Genomic DNA, 15,290 nt, shown 5'->3' on the forward strand with positions numbered 1-15,290 from the left:
TCCATAACTTGAAGATTTCATGCAGGGTTAGTTTTCCTTTTTTAGAAAAATAGTTAGTGAAGTACTTAAATGTAAACTGTCTATTTAAGGGAGGACTATTTTGTAAAATAGAGACTTGGGTTTCCTATTATATAAAAAGAAAGAGAGAAGGAAGAGAGGGGGATGGTTAGAAGAGAGGAACATAAACCCTTTCTCCCACAAACTCGAATTCATGCATTCTTTTTTTTTTTTGGTTAGCTGTTCAATAGAAATGCAATGCTAAACTCTTTTTCTTGGTTGTAAGGACACAAAAACCTTCGGATTTCAAGAACTATGAGATCTATTTTACCTTTACTTTCCAGTTTATATGATGAATGAATATGTTTGTTCTCCTATGCTTATTTCCTATGATTGTTTATTTTAATTACTAGAGCGGACTCTAAGTTATTATTGTGAACAATCTATTACTAAGTTTGTTATCAAAACTGGAGTTGTGGTATATAAACTTGTGAAGCAACTGAGATTAATAATTGTGGTAGGTCTAGATTAGTAATATTAGAGAGAACATTCGACTGATCAAATCAAACATAGACTACGAACAATTATGTTGTCTAGATTAATCAACTCATCTAGTTCTTAAGGCTGCTATTGAATTAAATTACTAGTGCGGAAATTGTGGTTGTTTGATGGTTAGGATTAGTTATACAATGAATCAGTTAACTAATCAACATAAAAAAATATAGATATTCAGAGTATAAATTGACGTCTCGTTTCTATGATCAATTCTAATTTCTGTAGGTGGATGTTTATTTGTGACCAAGGTTTGTTTTCTTAATAAATTTTAGTTTTATTTAATTTTTGCTTGATTGTTTGATTTTGTCATAGTCTAGATAATCACAAACCAAACCTCCAAATTGCATAATGTATAGCATAAAAATCTGACTTGAACCTTCCTCGTGGGATCCACCCCTTGCTTGGTCTATACTATCTTGTATGTTGTGTTTTAAGCTAGGGTAATTTATTTGTGCGACCGCGACATCGCAACAGCACCCCTAGTACACCTTACCTGAGGTAGCACCCTTAGCACACCCCACTCGAGGTAAGCTGCATTGTATGATCTAAATATGTTTTAAGGGTTTTGATGAGTTTTTAACCCGCAGCTTGTTTGTCATCGGATGAAGATTTATTCATGTGAATAAATCTAGTGTTTCGAATTTATTATGGGTTCGTGTGCCCAAATAAATTCTTATAGAAAAGGTTTATGTAGGTGCGTTGACAGGGTTCACCTATCTTGAAAGGCAGAAGAATTTTTTCACAACTCGTGTGTTATGGTGAAAATACTTTCAATTAAAATGTAATGAACTTAGGAATCTCATTTAAATGAGCCACCTCTTTAAAGTAGAGATGGGCAATCCAGGCAGCATCCATAATCTCTATGTTTTTTTTGTCCTTTTGGCTTTAAATATTCAAAAAAAATGTAAGAAAATACAAACACACACACACATTTGTTTTATTATATTTTACTAACACAAGCTACAATTACATTTTTTAGATATCACCAAAATTCAAAACAGTTCAAACACACACACACACAATAGACATTTATAATTTACAAAATAGGCCTCCTAAAATTCACAAATTAATCTGGAGAAATTGCTAGAAATTCAGGAACAGTGTTGGGAAGCTTCCGAGTTGCAGGAACAGTGGCAGTGCATTGGTCTCACACTTCACCTGTCCCTTGTTTTTTCCTGCGGTGGTGCGTGAACCCACGCCCCGCCAGTGGCCTCGGCGCGTGGAACAGATACGCCACCACTGTTCTTGCATTCCCAAAAGTATTCCTCTATAATTGCTGAATATTTGGGCCTATTTTGCAATTTCTGAATTATATCATGTAAAAATGATGTGTGAGTAGAGCATAGTAAAAATGAATATGTGTGTGTGTAATTTGTTTTTTCTCCTTTCAAATTTTGAGAATATATGTACATGGTTTGTTGTCTTTAATTGCAATTAATTGTGATACTTGTTCTTTTTTAAAAAAAATTAAATGTTTTCCTTGTATGCTACATACAGCCACTACCCTTATATATTATTATAAATAACCTGTTATTATTCACTGTTAATATTTGGAAAAAGAAACATTAAGTGGTTAATATCCAAAATATATTTTTTAGGAATAATACGTCATTATCCCTTAATAATATAAGGACAAAGAAACCCATGAAAGGTAAATGTCCAAAATATTGCTGAGAGTAATACAACTTATTCATTTTTATCATAAGGATATATTTATGCCCAAAATGTTATTTAGAACAATTTAATTGCACATCCTTGAAAGAAACCTCAATTATAATTGGGGATATTTCAATTTTTGTTCCACGGTTCATGAGTCATGAAAGTATGAAATATTAAGGAAAAAATAGGCTTTTAAAGCACCTTAAATTTCCTTAGGTTTCTAACTTAGTTTTTTTTATTTTTATTATTGTTGTTGTTTCTCTTCTTTGCGATTTTTGAGTCATAAACACTTGAAATACTAAGAAAAACTGAACTTTTAAGCACATTGAATCTCCTTGGATTTCTATCTTAGTTGTTTCCTAATCTGTGAGTTGCAAATTTAGTTTGAATCAAACACAGATTTCAAGAGATCTGTATTGGTTCTCCTTGGTACTTTGTAGACATACCTAAGGTATGATCCACATTGGCCAATGATTCTTTCTTTTTAGACTTTGAACTCAAGTTTGTTCATCGTAGCAAATTTATCCTACAAAAACTGATGGGATTAGAGAACACCAACACCATAGCAATTATAAGACAAACAAAACACCAAGCAGCTTACCTTAGGTAGGGCATACTAGGGGTGCTAAAACATTCCTTTTATGCAACCAGTCCCTTGTCTTAAAATCTTTGAAAGACCAGTTAGGTTTCCTAGTGACCATAATACTAGGTGGCAACTCTTTTTTTCATAAAACAAAAAAAAACCCAAAATCAATACACGATCCTGGGAAGGGTCGCTGCGACATCGAGCTCTCACGAGGGTGCGACACCAATATTAAGCAAAATTGTTCACATGCTACGTAAACAGTGGAGTGTGGAAAAGGTGAAGCATAAAAAGAAAGGGAAGAAGAAGAAGAAGAAGAGACTGACCTCGCGGTGAGGTGTTGTTGTTCATGGTGGCGGTGTTGTGGCAGCAGGCAGCGGTTCCAAGCAGCAGTTCCTCCTCCTTTTTCTTATGTTTCTGTGTTGCTTCTTCTTTTTGTTTCTATTCCCTCGCTTCTCTGTTCCTTCTTCTTTTTGTTTCTATTCCCTCGCTTCTCTGTTTTTGATGGTGTTGTTGTTGTTGTTGATGGTGGCTCAAGGCAGTTCTTGTGGCGGTGAAAAGGAAGGTAAGCAGTGGTGCCCCTTTTTTTCCTTCTCGTTCCTTCCTTCTTTTTATTTCCTCCCTTCTCCTTTCCTTTCCTTTCCTTTCCTTTTCTTTCTCTGTTTTATGTCCTTTTGTTTAGTTCTTCTTTCTTTCCTCTTTTTCTCCATTTCTCTCTTTTCCTTCATCCTCTATTATTAAACAACCACCCCCCATCAACTCTTTCCTCGGTCTCCCCCTATTTTCACCTCCTTTGTTTCCTTCTCTCTATATTGTCCTCTCTGTTTCAAATTGTTCCCTCAACCTTCTCTCTATGTCTTTCTCTCTGCTTTGTTCTCTCTCTCTCTCTAGTCTAAAAAAATTCTTCAATGTTCTCTCAAAAGTTTCCTACAAATTGTCCCCCTTTTCATTCTCCCCACTCTGGTATTTATAAGAGGAAAAAGGGAGAAAGCCACCCTACCCTGTCCAATCATGTTGAATGGGTAGGGTGGCTAGACGACCACTATGCAGCCATCTGTAAGACTTGTCTCCTATGCTTTTCCATCTTAGAAGGCCAATAGGCGTGGTGGGTCTTGTCAATTTTGGGTTTTTTAGGAGAGAGAGGGAAATAAGTGTTGAAGGGGACAAAATCTCTTTCTTCGCTTACCTTTGCATGTCTAGTGGAAGGAGATTACAGTGTCGTTCAAAACAACACCGTTTCCCCTATTTTTTTAATAGTGGATGAAATAGTGTCATTTTGAACAAAACGTGCCATATCATTTAAATGCAAATTGCATCAAAGATGTCAATTTTCAAATCAGTCCTCAATTTTTTATTTATTCAATCAAGTCAATTACAATTTTGATTTTAAGAATTAATTCAATTGCATCCCTGCCAAATAGAATGTCATCCCTAAAGTTGACCACCTTTTCCATTTTGGTCTTTGGTCTCGGATTTATGCAATTTGACCTTCAATTGATCAATAACCTCTCGTTTTCTTCAATTTAGTCCTTGATAGTCAAATCTTGTTCCTCTATTTACGTGACTTTTCCAATTTGTTCCTCCGTTTCGGATTTGTTCAATCAAGTCCCTAATTGGCCATCAAACTTCAATAGTTTTTGCATCTAAGTCCCTGATTTAACCAAATCAATTCTAAAAAATTATAATTTGACTGCCGAACTTTAATTTCTTCTAATTAAAGCCTAAATTGACTTAAAAATTAATATTTCTTGCAATCAAACCCTTCATAAATTCAATTAAACCTTTAATAAAATTTAATTCAGTCCATAAATATCTGATTTTGGAATTTCTTTCTTAAATTGAATTTTCTTTATCAATAGGGCTCTCATCAGTAAAAAAATATACTGTCAAATTTTAATATTTGTATTTTTAAACCTTTTCAACCAATTTCTAGCCATTTTCTGGGCGCTCCGACATCCTTTTCTTACTCCTATTATTTTTTTAGATTTTTTGTTTTTATTCAACGTATTGTTTTTTTAATTTTTGGAAGAGAAAAAAATGAATTTGGGGAATAACTCAAAATGGGTTATGACAATTGTCCCCCTCTTTACAATGCTTGTGATAGAAAGTCTCGTAGAAAACTTTAGATAATAGCTTTGTAAAGAAGAGAAAGAAAACAATAATAAATTCACCATATCAAGAAATGATGAATTGTTTTGAAAGTATTTAAAGTGAGGGCTACAAAGCGTACTTAAAGGTGAAATTCAAATATTTTGAAATAGTTGAATTATCACGGGTGACCTACCCAGGGAAGAAAATGAAATGATTTTTCGAGATGGTCTCATCATAATGGGTACCCAAGTTGAAAAATACAAAGATTTTTCTAAAAAAATAGTCTCATTGTAATGGGTGACCTATCTAGATGAAAAAAATATGAAAAACAGCCTCATTATAATAGGTGACCTACCCAAGTGAAAGATGGTCTCATTGTAATGAGTGGCTTACCTAGATAGAAGAAATATGAAAAATGTTCTAAATTTAATAAGTGACCTACCCAAGTGGAAGAGGATCTCATTGTAAGGGGTGACGTACCAAAATGGAAAAGGGTCTAATCATAATAGGTGACCTACCTAGGTGGAAAATATGAAAACAGTGTCATTATAATGGGTGACCTACCCAAATGAAAAATAATTTGAAGAGTCTTGAAGGGAGAACATGATAGGGCTCGAAAGGAGAGAAGGGCTCGAAGGCGCACTCAAAAGAAGGTAAGGTTGAGAAATGCACTACCTGAAATATAAGGGCTCCAAGATGAACTTGAAAGTAGGTAGAGTTAGAAAAAACACTACTGAGAGATGAGAGTTTAAAGGTGCACTTAAAGGAAGTGAGGGCTCAAAGGTGCACCCAAAAGAAGATAAGGTTAGAAAAAGCATTATCCAAAAGATAAGAGCTCAAAGGCGCACTTAAAAGAAAATAAGGGCTCAAAGGAGGATACGAAAAGAGGTAGGGTTAGAAAACACACTACCCAAGAGGTGATGATGGGAAACCAATTTGTTAATGTTGAAAGCAATGTATTATGATCAATATGCATGTATACTTACTTGAGAAATATAGGTCCCCTTTTCTTCATGGAGTCTTTATTTTCTCAAAAGTTTGAGAAATATTGGTCCTTGGTGTTGGATTTCTTCAATCAAGTCCCTAATTGGTCATCAAACTTTAATATTTATGCAATTAAGTCCCTGATTTGACAAAATCAACTCTTCCAAATATTAATTTGACACCTGAACTTTAATTTCTTCCAATTAAAGCCCAAATTGACTTAAAAATCAATTTTTCTTGTAATCAAGCTCTCAATAAATTCAATTAAACCTTCAATAAAATTTAATTGAGTCCATAAACATCTAATTTTGGACTTTTCTTCCTCAAATTAAATATTCTTTGTCAACAGGGCTCTCCTTAGTAAAACAATATAATGTCAAATTTCAATCTTTATATTTTAAATCCTCTTTAACCAATTTCTAGCTATTTTCTGGGCGCTCCGACATCCTCTTCTCATTGCTATTATTTTTTTGGATTTTTTAGTTTTATTCTAGATTATATATATATATATATATATATATATATGGAAGAGAAAAAATGAATTTGGGGAATAACAAAAAATGGGTTATAACAGTGCTTTGCAGTTTACTGTGAGGAAGAGAAGTTTTTACGGGTATTTTGATGTGGGTTTTATTTGGGTTTAATGAGCTAATTTAGGCCAAAATAAAAATGGGAAGAAAGTGTTGTGGTTTGGGTTTAAATCTGCAGGCAAGAGGAAATTGAGCTGCTCTGAGTGTGTTGTGGTAAATTGTGGTTGTCATGAGGTTAGAGGAAAAATTAGTAGGGATGCTGCTATTGTCTTGGTTGACAATTAGTACCTGGTTTTCAGTCGGGTGAGGATGATTTTGGCAGTGCTGTTATGCGGCTTGAATAGGGAGTAGAGGTTGAAGAAGAAGGAATCGATGGAGAGACTGATTTGCTCACTGTGGAATTTTAGTTATAGCCATGAAGAGAGTGGGGTTGAGTGGTTCTCGGTTCTTGTGATTGGTAGATGTGGTTGTTGGATTCGCAATATTAATGGTAGGTATCGAAATTAGCTCTCACATTTCGAAGATCATGTCTATTTAAGTCTAATTATTGAAATGAAATCAGAGAGATGTCTATTTATTAAAGTATTTTTGAAAATCAAGCTTGTCTAGTTAAAGACCCAACACATGCCATTTAATACATGTAGTCCTGTAACTGTCTTGTATTTTAAAAACAAAAATTGACACCTTGTATAATTAAAGTAACATTTCTATGGTTCTTTGTGTCCATTTTAATATATGATCTTGGGTACATTTATTTATGGTACGTGATAGGTGATCTTCTATGAATTTCAAAAAATTAGGATGCTTAAGTTAAAACTTGAGGCTTTATCAAGAAATGTTGTTTCTTTTGAGCACCTATTTTATTAGCATGCATTACAACTAGTGACTTAATTCATAATGCTATGATCCTTATAGAAAAGCTCTTCAAGTTTTGAGAGCGTCATTTATTGGTTCAAATTGCTTACCTGATTAAAAAGGGCTTTTACAAGCACGTGATGCGGGCTATGGTTCATGTTTATGAAATAAAAGAAATTTCATAAGCTCAAAAGGTGTTTGAGGGTTTTAAAGACCTAGGATCAACATCAACTATTCATCAGCTCTCTTTCTATTGTTGTCTTTGTAAAGGAAATGACATATAACCATGTTGACCTTAATGATCAAAATTCTCTTTATGTAGATCATAATACAAATCCAACTTTTGATTTGATGAATAACCAATCTAATCATTTAAAGATACTAGAGGCTTTATCATAGATGTCGCACGTGTGCAGCGTTGTGGCGATCATCCACCCTCAAGGAAAAATTGAATGTAATGGTTTATCTTGTACAAATATGGAGAGAAAAGGAATTCTTGTCTCCTATTATTGAAAAATTTGAATGGGAGTCGCCACCTGGTATTCTGGTCACTAGGAATCCTAATTGGTCTCAGAGATGGGATACGAAGACTGGTTGTGTAGAAGGATGGTATTAGCACCCCAACTACGCCCTACCTAAGGTAGGATACATTGTTTTAATGTCTGATAAAATGTAAGATCTTATTGTTGTTTCTAGTTGTTGGTCCGTCTGTCGAAGATTTAAGAAAAGCCCTACTCTATAAGAAGGTTCTTATCTTAATGGGGTAAAACCTAATTGTTTTATGTTGTTAACAAGAAATACCTTTTTAATATTAGGAATGCGTTTTATGTATAAATTCATAATCCATGATACTAAAACAAAACAAAATAAAATTTTTGTTGTTTTTGAAATTTTAGCCAATGTTCTCTTGACTTTAATAAACTAGTTATTAAAGCCAAAATGCATGCTAAAACATTGTTTTTTGGTGTATGAAAAATAAAATATGATTTTTTTTTAGCTTTGAGACACTTGGCCGTATGTCCAAAAACTTTTTTTTTCTTTTTTTTCAAAATTTTTTTTATTTTTGAATTTTTTTAACGAAAATCGGGTATTTTAATACCGAATTTTGTATTTTTAATAACATAAAATACAGACCGATATTCAGCACAAAAGGCATAAATCAAAAGGTGGGAAAATCAAAAATATTAAAACTAAACTTTTTTCTTCACTCTTTTTCTTTTTTAAAAAAATGGGCCGGATCAGGCCCAATTGCATGGGTTGGGTCGAACCAGGCTCAGAATCTATGGGTTGGGCCCAAGCCCAGCCCACCACAACTGGTTATTGTGCATGAGCACCATGCACGTCCTACATGGCGAGGGAAGAAACGAAAGTAAAAGAAAAGGGGGTAGAGTGTTTACCTGGAGAGGCGGCGACACTGGCGCCTGTTAGTAGCAGTGGAGGCGGCAGGGGTGGTGGTTCTTCTTCTTCTTCTCCCCTGTATTTTTCTTCATCTCTTTCTTTCTTTTTCTTTCTTTTCTTAGCTTTCCAACAAAATAAGAATCAGCTCATTTGGACACTAGAACTCTAGATATGGGCTGAACACTGAAAAGTGTCTTGGCTGCAGGACAAATTCCACTTCTCTTTTGTTGCTATAATTTGAACTTGAAAACGACCGTTTTGAATCTTGGAATCTTATGAAAGTTTTAGGCCAATATCTTAGCTTTCCATCCATATAAACCAGACCTAAATCCATGTTCTACAACTCCATTTATGATCCAATAACTGAATGTTGTTCTAGTTTGAATTAAACCAGCATATCTTCTTTTAGCTTAGCCCTCTCTTTGTCTTTTATCTTTCAATAGTTAAACACATCAATCAATCCCTTAAATTGTGAGATATGCCTGCATTCAAAAATAAGTATTTACCGTAAATCAAAATATCTTATGTTATCAGCTTTGTTATTATAAAAACATGCTTAAGTTAGGGAATTTAATGATACTTTAAGTGTAATATTATGATAAAAATACGCTTTGGAGTACTAATCACTGCAATAAGGGAGTATTGTGGGCAGTTGAAGAGAGCGTGACGACCAGCAGTAGGTTGTGGCCACGGTAGAACAGAAGCAGAGAAAGACAGGGGTGCTATGGCAGAGGAAAACAGGGGTGCTGCAGCAGGAGAGGGAGCTTGCACCGTCAGTGAAGAAGAAAGAAGAAGTAATAGGCCGCTGTTTCATTGTGCAAAGAGAGCTGTGATGAAAGTGTTTTAGTTAATTTAGGGCTATGATATAATAGAATGTCCTAGCTTGTGCCTTAACAACCTTCATATTTATATATATGTGATAGAACACCATGGTAACTGTAGGAATTTATAATATTGGAATAATCCTTGTATAATTTTCTATTTACATGCTATACATTCTATAATGGTAATATCACTAGAAATACAACTTATTGTTCATTAATTATTTGTTTCAATGTCATGAAAAAAACCAACAACCACTTGCACAAGAGGGCACCGACACCAATACGCCATGAGTCCTCCATAGCACCTCAATCCCTATTGGTCCCTATCTAGATTTGGACCATATTTTCTATATATGTATAAATTTTGTTACAGGAACACATTAGATTGGCTGCATATATATAATATATTCTTTTTTTGTTTACAAAGAAAATACATCACATTGGAGTTCACATACCAGGAAAATAATGAGAAGTGAAAATTTCTAAGAACGAACATACAAAGATCCTGAACGTTAACTTAAACTACATCATCATCATCATCATCATCAATCAATCCTTCCCTAACATCTCCAGTAATGCCCTTTTGTCCCCCTTACAAGGACCATAAGCCTTGCTACAAGCAAGATAATAAATGAAGTTAGCAACACCCAAACTAGAAAGCAGCCAGTAATAATAATCATAATGTCCTTTGTTGATGTTGCTTGAAACCCAACTCTCTTGAATTTGCTTCACTAATAAACCCACGAACATTACCTACTATAAAACTGGCCACCAAGCTTGCAGCAGACAGTCCAATACTATAAAGATTCGAGGCCACGCTAGACATGCTTTTTAGGCAATTCAGTGTAGAAAAGAACTCATTCAGTCCCAACACCATTCATAGCCTCAGAAAAATCCAAGTAAGAAATAAAATGGCAATAACCACATTGCAGACATGTGCGTAACCGCGTCAGGAATATCTGAAATTCCTTCCCTGATTGCAGTTTCTCGTCGCACCCTCTCTATAATTGCCAGTACTGCCATGGAAGCAGCCGAGCCCAGAATCCCAATTCCTTATTTTCTGTTTCAAGCCGAGACGTGTTGGTTTTCCCGTGATTTTTTATGCTAGAGGGATGATTACGCGATCGTATAGAGCAATCCACATTGTTAGAGAGAGCAACATAAATGCATAGAATGATCCAGCAGGGATTTCAAATTTCGAAGTGATATGTCGGTTCATAGTGGGATGCCTGGAGTAATAAGAAAGAGTTTTTTGACATACATTTACAGACACCAACATCCTGTCGACCATATTGGATTACCTTTATTAGTGCTTTTAGCTCTTCTACTTGATCTACTGTACCAAAGACGCCGATGGATCTGAAGCTCTTCCATCTGGCATCAAGTCTTCTTCAGGATTCTTAACCACACAAGCCTTGTTTAGAAACCTAGGACAAGATAAGACAAAAGGAAATCTTAAAGGAACTATCATATATAAATTAGCTTCTTGAGTGCTTCACAGGTAGGTTAATTACCTTATTTTTCACTTGGCACGACAAGTGCAGATCCCTTCCTATGATGATACAGCTCATCCGTGTCTGGTGAAGATAATTCAATCCTTCTCTTTCTAAAGGAGGCCACGAGAACTCGAGCAAATCCGATGAGCCAGCTTGCCTTAGCCTTTGGGCTTGACATAAATGGGAAGAAGCCAAGAAGAAACGAAAGAGTTGACAGGATCATGAGAACCACAGGAACTCCGAAACCCACCTTCCAGCCCATGGCATCTTGAATGTAAACTATACAAGTCATGGAAATAAATACAGAAGCTGAGGATGTAACATAGTACCAACTGAAGAAAGCTTTCTAATATTCCAGCATGTTTAAGGCTGTCCCTCTTGCTCAATTGATCAGCAACCAAAGGCCAGGGAGCATGATCTTATGCCACCAGCTCCGATAGACATAAGGCCGAAGCAAAAATATAGAAACAAAAGCTGTGGTGTCGTCGCGTCGTTAAGTGCATCTGCTACTAAATTGGGCGCAAGAAGGCACCGTTGCCCCAGGAATATTGTTGTCAACCACAATAGAACCATTCCCTGTACATTTATTTGATTCCAGTTAATATTTTGACATAATCGAAAAGTTTTGAGAATGTTTTTCAAAATTCAAACCTCGTATTAGAGAGGTGCAAAAACAACTTTATTTTGACCCAAAAATTCAGGAATTTTTTTTTTGGAATTAGAACTTTCATTCAGAGAAACTGCAAAATATGTCGTTATTGGTTAAAATACTAAAATCATGAATTAGTGATTCAACTAAAATAAAATCATTTTTATTTTTATGCCCAAATTACCATCCCCTGTACATAATATAAGAAATTAACGAGGGAACTACCTTTCAATATTTAAAACAAATATTAAAATTAAAAATATTTTTTTACTGCAAAGGGAGAATAAATTTGGTCTTGGAAAAGATAGTAATGAAAGATTTGTCAATTTGGACAGCACATGATAACAGGACTTATTGAAGATTTTGTTTTTTTGGGGGTGGGGGGAATGGATTACTATGTATTTTCCCGATCGCTTGTTAGCTAAACTCCAATTAATATAAAATATTCAGAAAATATATAATAAAATATATTCTTGATGGTCAGCAGCTTGTACGCTCGTCTAGCTATATTAAATCTTTTATTAAAAAAAAAACAAATTGCAATAATGTATGGTCCCAAAAAAGATTAGTATATAGACAATCTCCATCTAATATTTTCTAATTCTCATAATTATAGACAGTGGATGTTAGAGTAGCTATATGCATCTTAATTAATCTTTCAAGATCCAAAAAATTAATGATTACGTAAGTTTTTAGTAATCCCGAGGTTTTTTAATATTCGAACTAGTGATCTTTAAGGAAAAAACTCAAGATCTAACCAGTTAAGTTTATTTTTTTAAGACTTGTATCTAGAAATTATTTAATTCATGATTATGTATTTATTTTATTATGATAACAATTATTTTATTTATAAATATATTAAAATAATATTAAATCTGGTAGTGCTTCCATTTGAAAACCAATTAACCTTAGCTAAGTTTAAAAGAGGCAAATTTCGTAGATCATTGATCAATGTTGTTTTAACTTTTTAATTGATCAATCATCAGGTACGTGAACGAAGTCTTGTACGGATTTTTAATAAGTATGAAAATAGGTTATTATTTACTTTATATGAAAATCTTTTGACTTTCGTCGTAACTTTAAAAAATTAACGTAGACGGACAGTAAACGGGGGAACCTGTCGGCTTTCATGAAACTAGCGACTAGGAATTAATCATTGTCGGCTTTAATAAAAATTTTATTTATATATATTTTTAAAATTAAGTGAAAATGAAACTTATCAATTACCCGGGCTCTCTCACGTGGTGTTAAAAAAGCCCTTTCAAAAAAATAATATATATTAACTCCAATATATTTTAAATGAAAATCCTTTAAATTTAAAATTTGTAGAGGTTATACTATAAAATATTATAAATTTTAAATTTAATTAAAAAAATTAACACGTTTAGTATATTAAAAATTATTTCAATTTAAAAACTCATTGAAGAATAATTTTATATTAAATCTAAAGCATATTATTAAATGTTTTCCAGTGAATCTCTACTACAAGGTGGGAGTCTAGTCAATTGGTACCTACTAACCTAACAAAATCATGATTCGAAATATATGAACACAAGATTAATTGTCTGTTTTCCCCCCTTTGAGATTAGCAATGGACTTAGTTAACCACTTTTGTTTGTTGAGAGAATCGCCGGTGAGCGAGGCATAGATCCGTTGGCCGGACACATGATTGTCTTTGTGACAAACAGAAGGGAGAAAAAATAGAAAGACAAGAGTGGAAAGAAATAATGTTACCAGAAGGCTCGCAATACATCCAAAGCCGATCATCGGGTATCGACCCACATATGTATCAGCAAGAAAAGCCCCAATAATGGGCATGAAATTCCCAGCAGCTGAGTAGAGGAAGAGTATTTGGGCACCGCTAGCTGCATCCATACCATACTCTCTGGTCAAATACAGTATCATATTTGTTGATAGCCCAAAACTTGCTAGCCTCTCCAGTGCCTCATTTGCTGTCAAAACATGAATTTAAACCACATTACTTGAATCGTAAATATCTATAAGTTGCTGAAAGTGTTTTAAAATTACCTATGATGAAAAACAAGGCTCTTATGCCACCCTTCGGGCTGCTCAAGAGTGGCTCTGTGATCATCTCCTTCGGATCTGATTGTGCACTCTGTCGATGGAGGGAAAGAGTCTCGCAGCTTCTTCAGTCCACTAATTTGTTGTGAGAGATCATTTGGTGCACGATGAATACATATATACACCAGAGAGTTGCTGCCTTCAGTAAGCTTTAGGTTTTGTCTCTTCCCATTCTTTTCCCTCTGCTGGTTAATTTTGGCCTCATTAGCTGTTCCTCTAGGCTTCATTAGCTGTCCTTCGATTGATTCTATCCATCCAAAAGAAATATATATTGAACGTTGGTGTCACTGGATAATAATTCTCTAGTAAAACGTAAGATTTTGTCAACTTGCAATTTTTTATTTCACTCTAACCTGTTTCCCGGAAGCTAAGTATCCAAGCACAGACAAGCTGAATTTTGTAGAAACAGAAATTTGGATTTAGGACCAGGTTTTTTGGATTAAATTATGTATCCTTTTTAATCCAATCAACTTCATGTATGATCTTCAACAAGGATATTGCACATGTCAGGTGGTTTTTTCGTTTCTAAGAGAACGGCGTTCTTCTTTTATTTAACACACTGCCACACCGTCTCGCTTATTGTACTTCAACTTGCATATATAATAAAATTGAAAAAGAAATCAAACTAACACGAATAAGAATGAGAACTTTCGATGCAAGAGCGCATTTAATTACTTAATTAGTTATTTTGAAAAGACAATTAAAAAAAATTACATAAATTGCGCTATTCGTACGCATTCATTGTACTCTTTGCTTATTATTATTATTATTATTTTATTTGCTTTTGTTTTTTGTGGTTTGTGAACGATTTGATAAAATAAAATTGTAGAAGTTGATAGCAATGAGCTCAATGCTCTGCATCAACCTTGTTATGGGAAATCAATCAGTATCAAGCTAGGAATAGAAAATTGTCTCCCATTGCAAAGCCAAAATGAGCTTCAATACTGGCAACATTTTTAAATGCAATATCATGTATTATATTTTCTTACAGCCCAGAATATGCTGGACTCTAATATTTTTTTTTTCAGTTCTTGGGTTTGAAAGAGTAAAAATATTGATACTTTAAAATAACGAGAAACAAAGTTATAGGTTTGATACAATGAAACTCGTTTTTCCTCTCTGAACAAATGTGATGGTGGTGCTCAGCAATGAGCTCACTGTTTCTTTGTAGGGGACCATTAATTTGAACATTAATCTTTTCTTAAACCCTATAATTCCAAAACCTTTAGCCTACTCGGTCAGTTAACTTTCTGTAAGTGAGTTGTCATCCTTTTTCCATTACTTTTTTCATGGGTTTGTTTTATTTATTTATTTTTTAAATGGGAAGTTGAGAATAATAGAATGTGTTGGGTTGTGCCTTAGCCAACCTTCCTATTTATTTAGAGGCAGTAGAACACTGCAATAACTGTAATGATTACAACATCCTATATTAGAATCCTATTCTGATAGATACATGAGTAACTGTAATGATTACAACATCCTATATTAGAATCCTATTCTATAATATGCCCCCTCAAGCTGAGGGTGGGGGATCAACCCGAAGCTTGAATCGAAAAGCAGTAAAGGATGCAACAGGAAGCGAACATG

The 15,290-nt window shown here is 34.3% G+C and overlaps 1 pseudogene; it reads right to left on the reverse strand.

The window, feature by feature from the left end:
- Nucleotides 1-9,875: 9,875 nt before the first annotated feature.
- On the reverse strand, nucleotides 9,876-13,804 carry LOC118032796 (protein NRT1/ PTR FAMILY 1.2-like; annotated as a pseudogene).
- Between the last annotated feature and the right edge of the window lie 1,486 nt (nucleotides 13,805-15,290).

The sequence above is a fragment of the Populus alba genome, chromosome 18 (genome assembly GCF_005239225.2).
Source record: "Populus alba chromosome 18, ASM523922v2, whole genome shotgun sequence".
NCBI lineage: Eukaryota > Viridiplantae > Streptophyta > Magnoliopsida > Malpighiales > Salicaceae > Populus > Populus alba.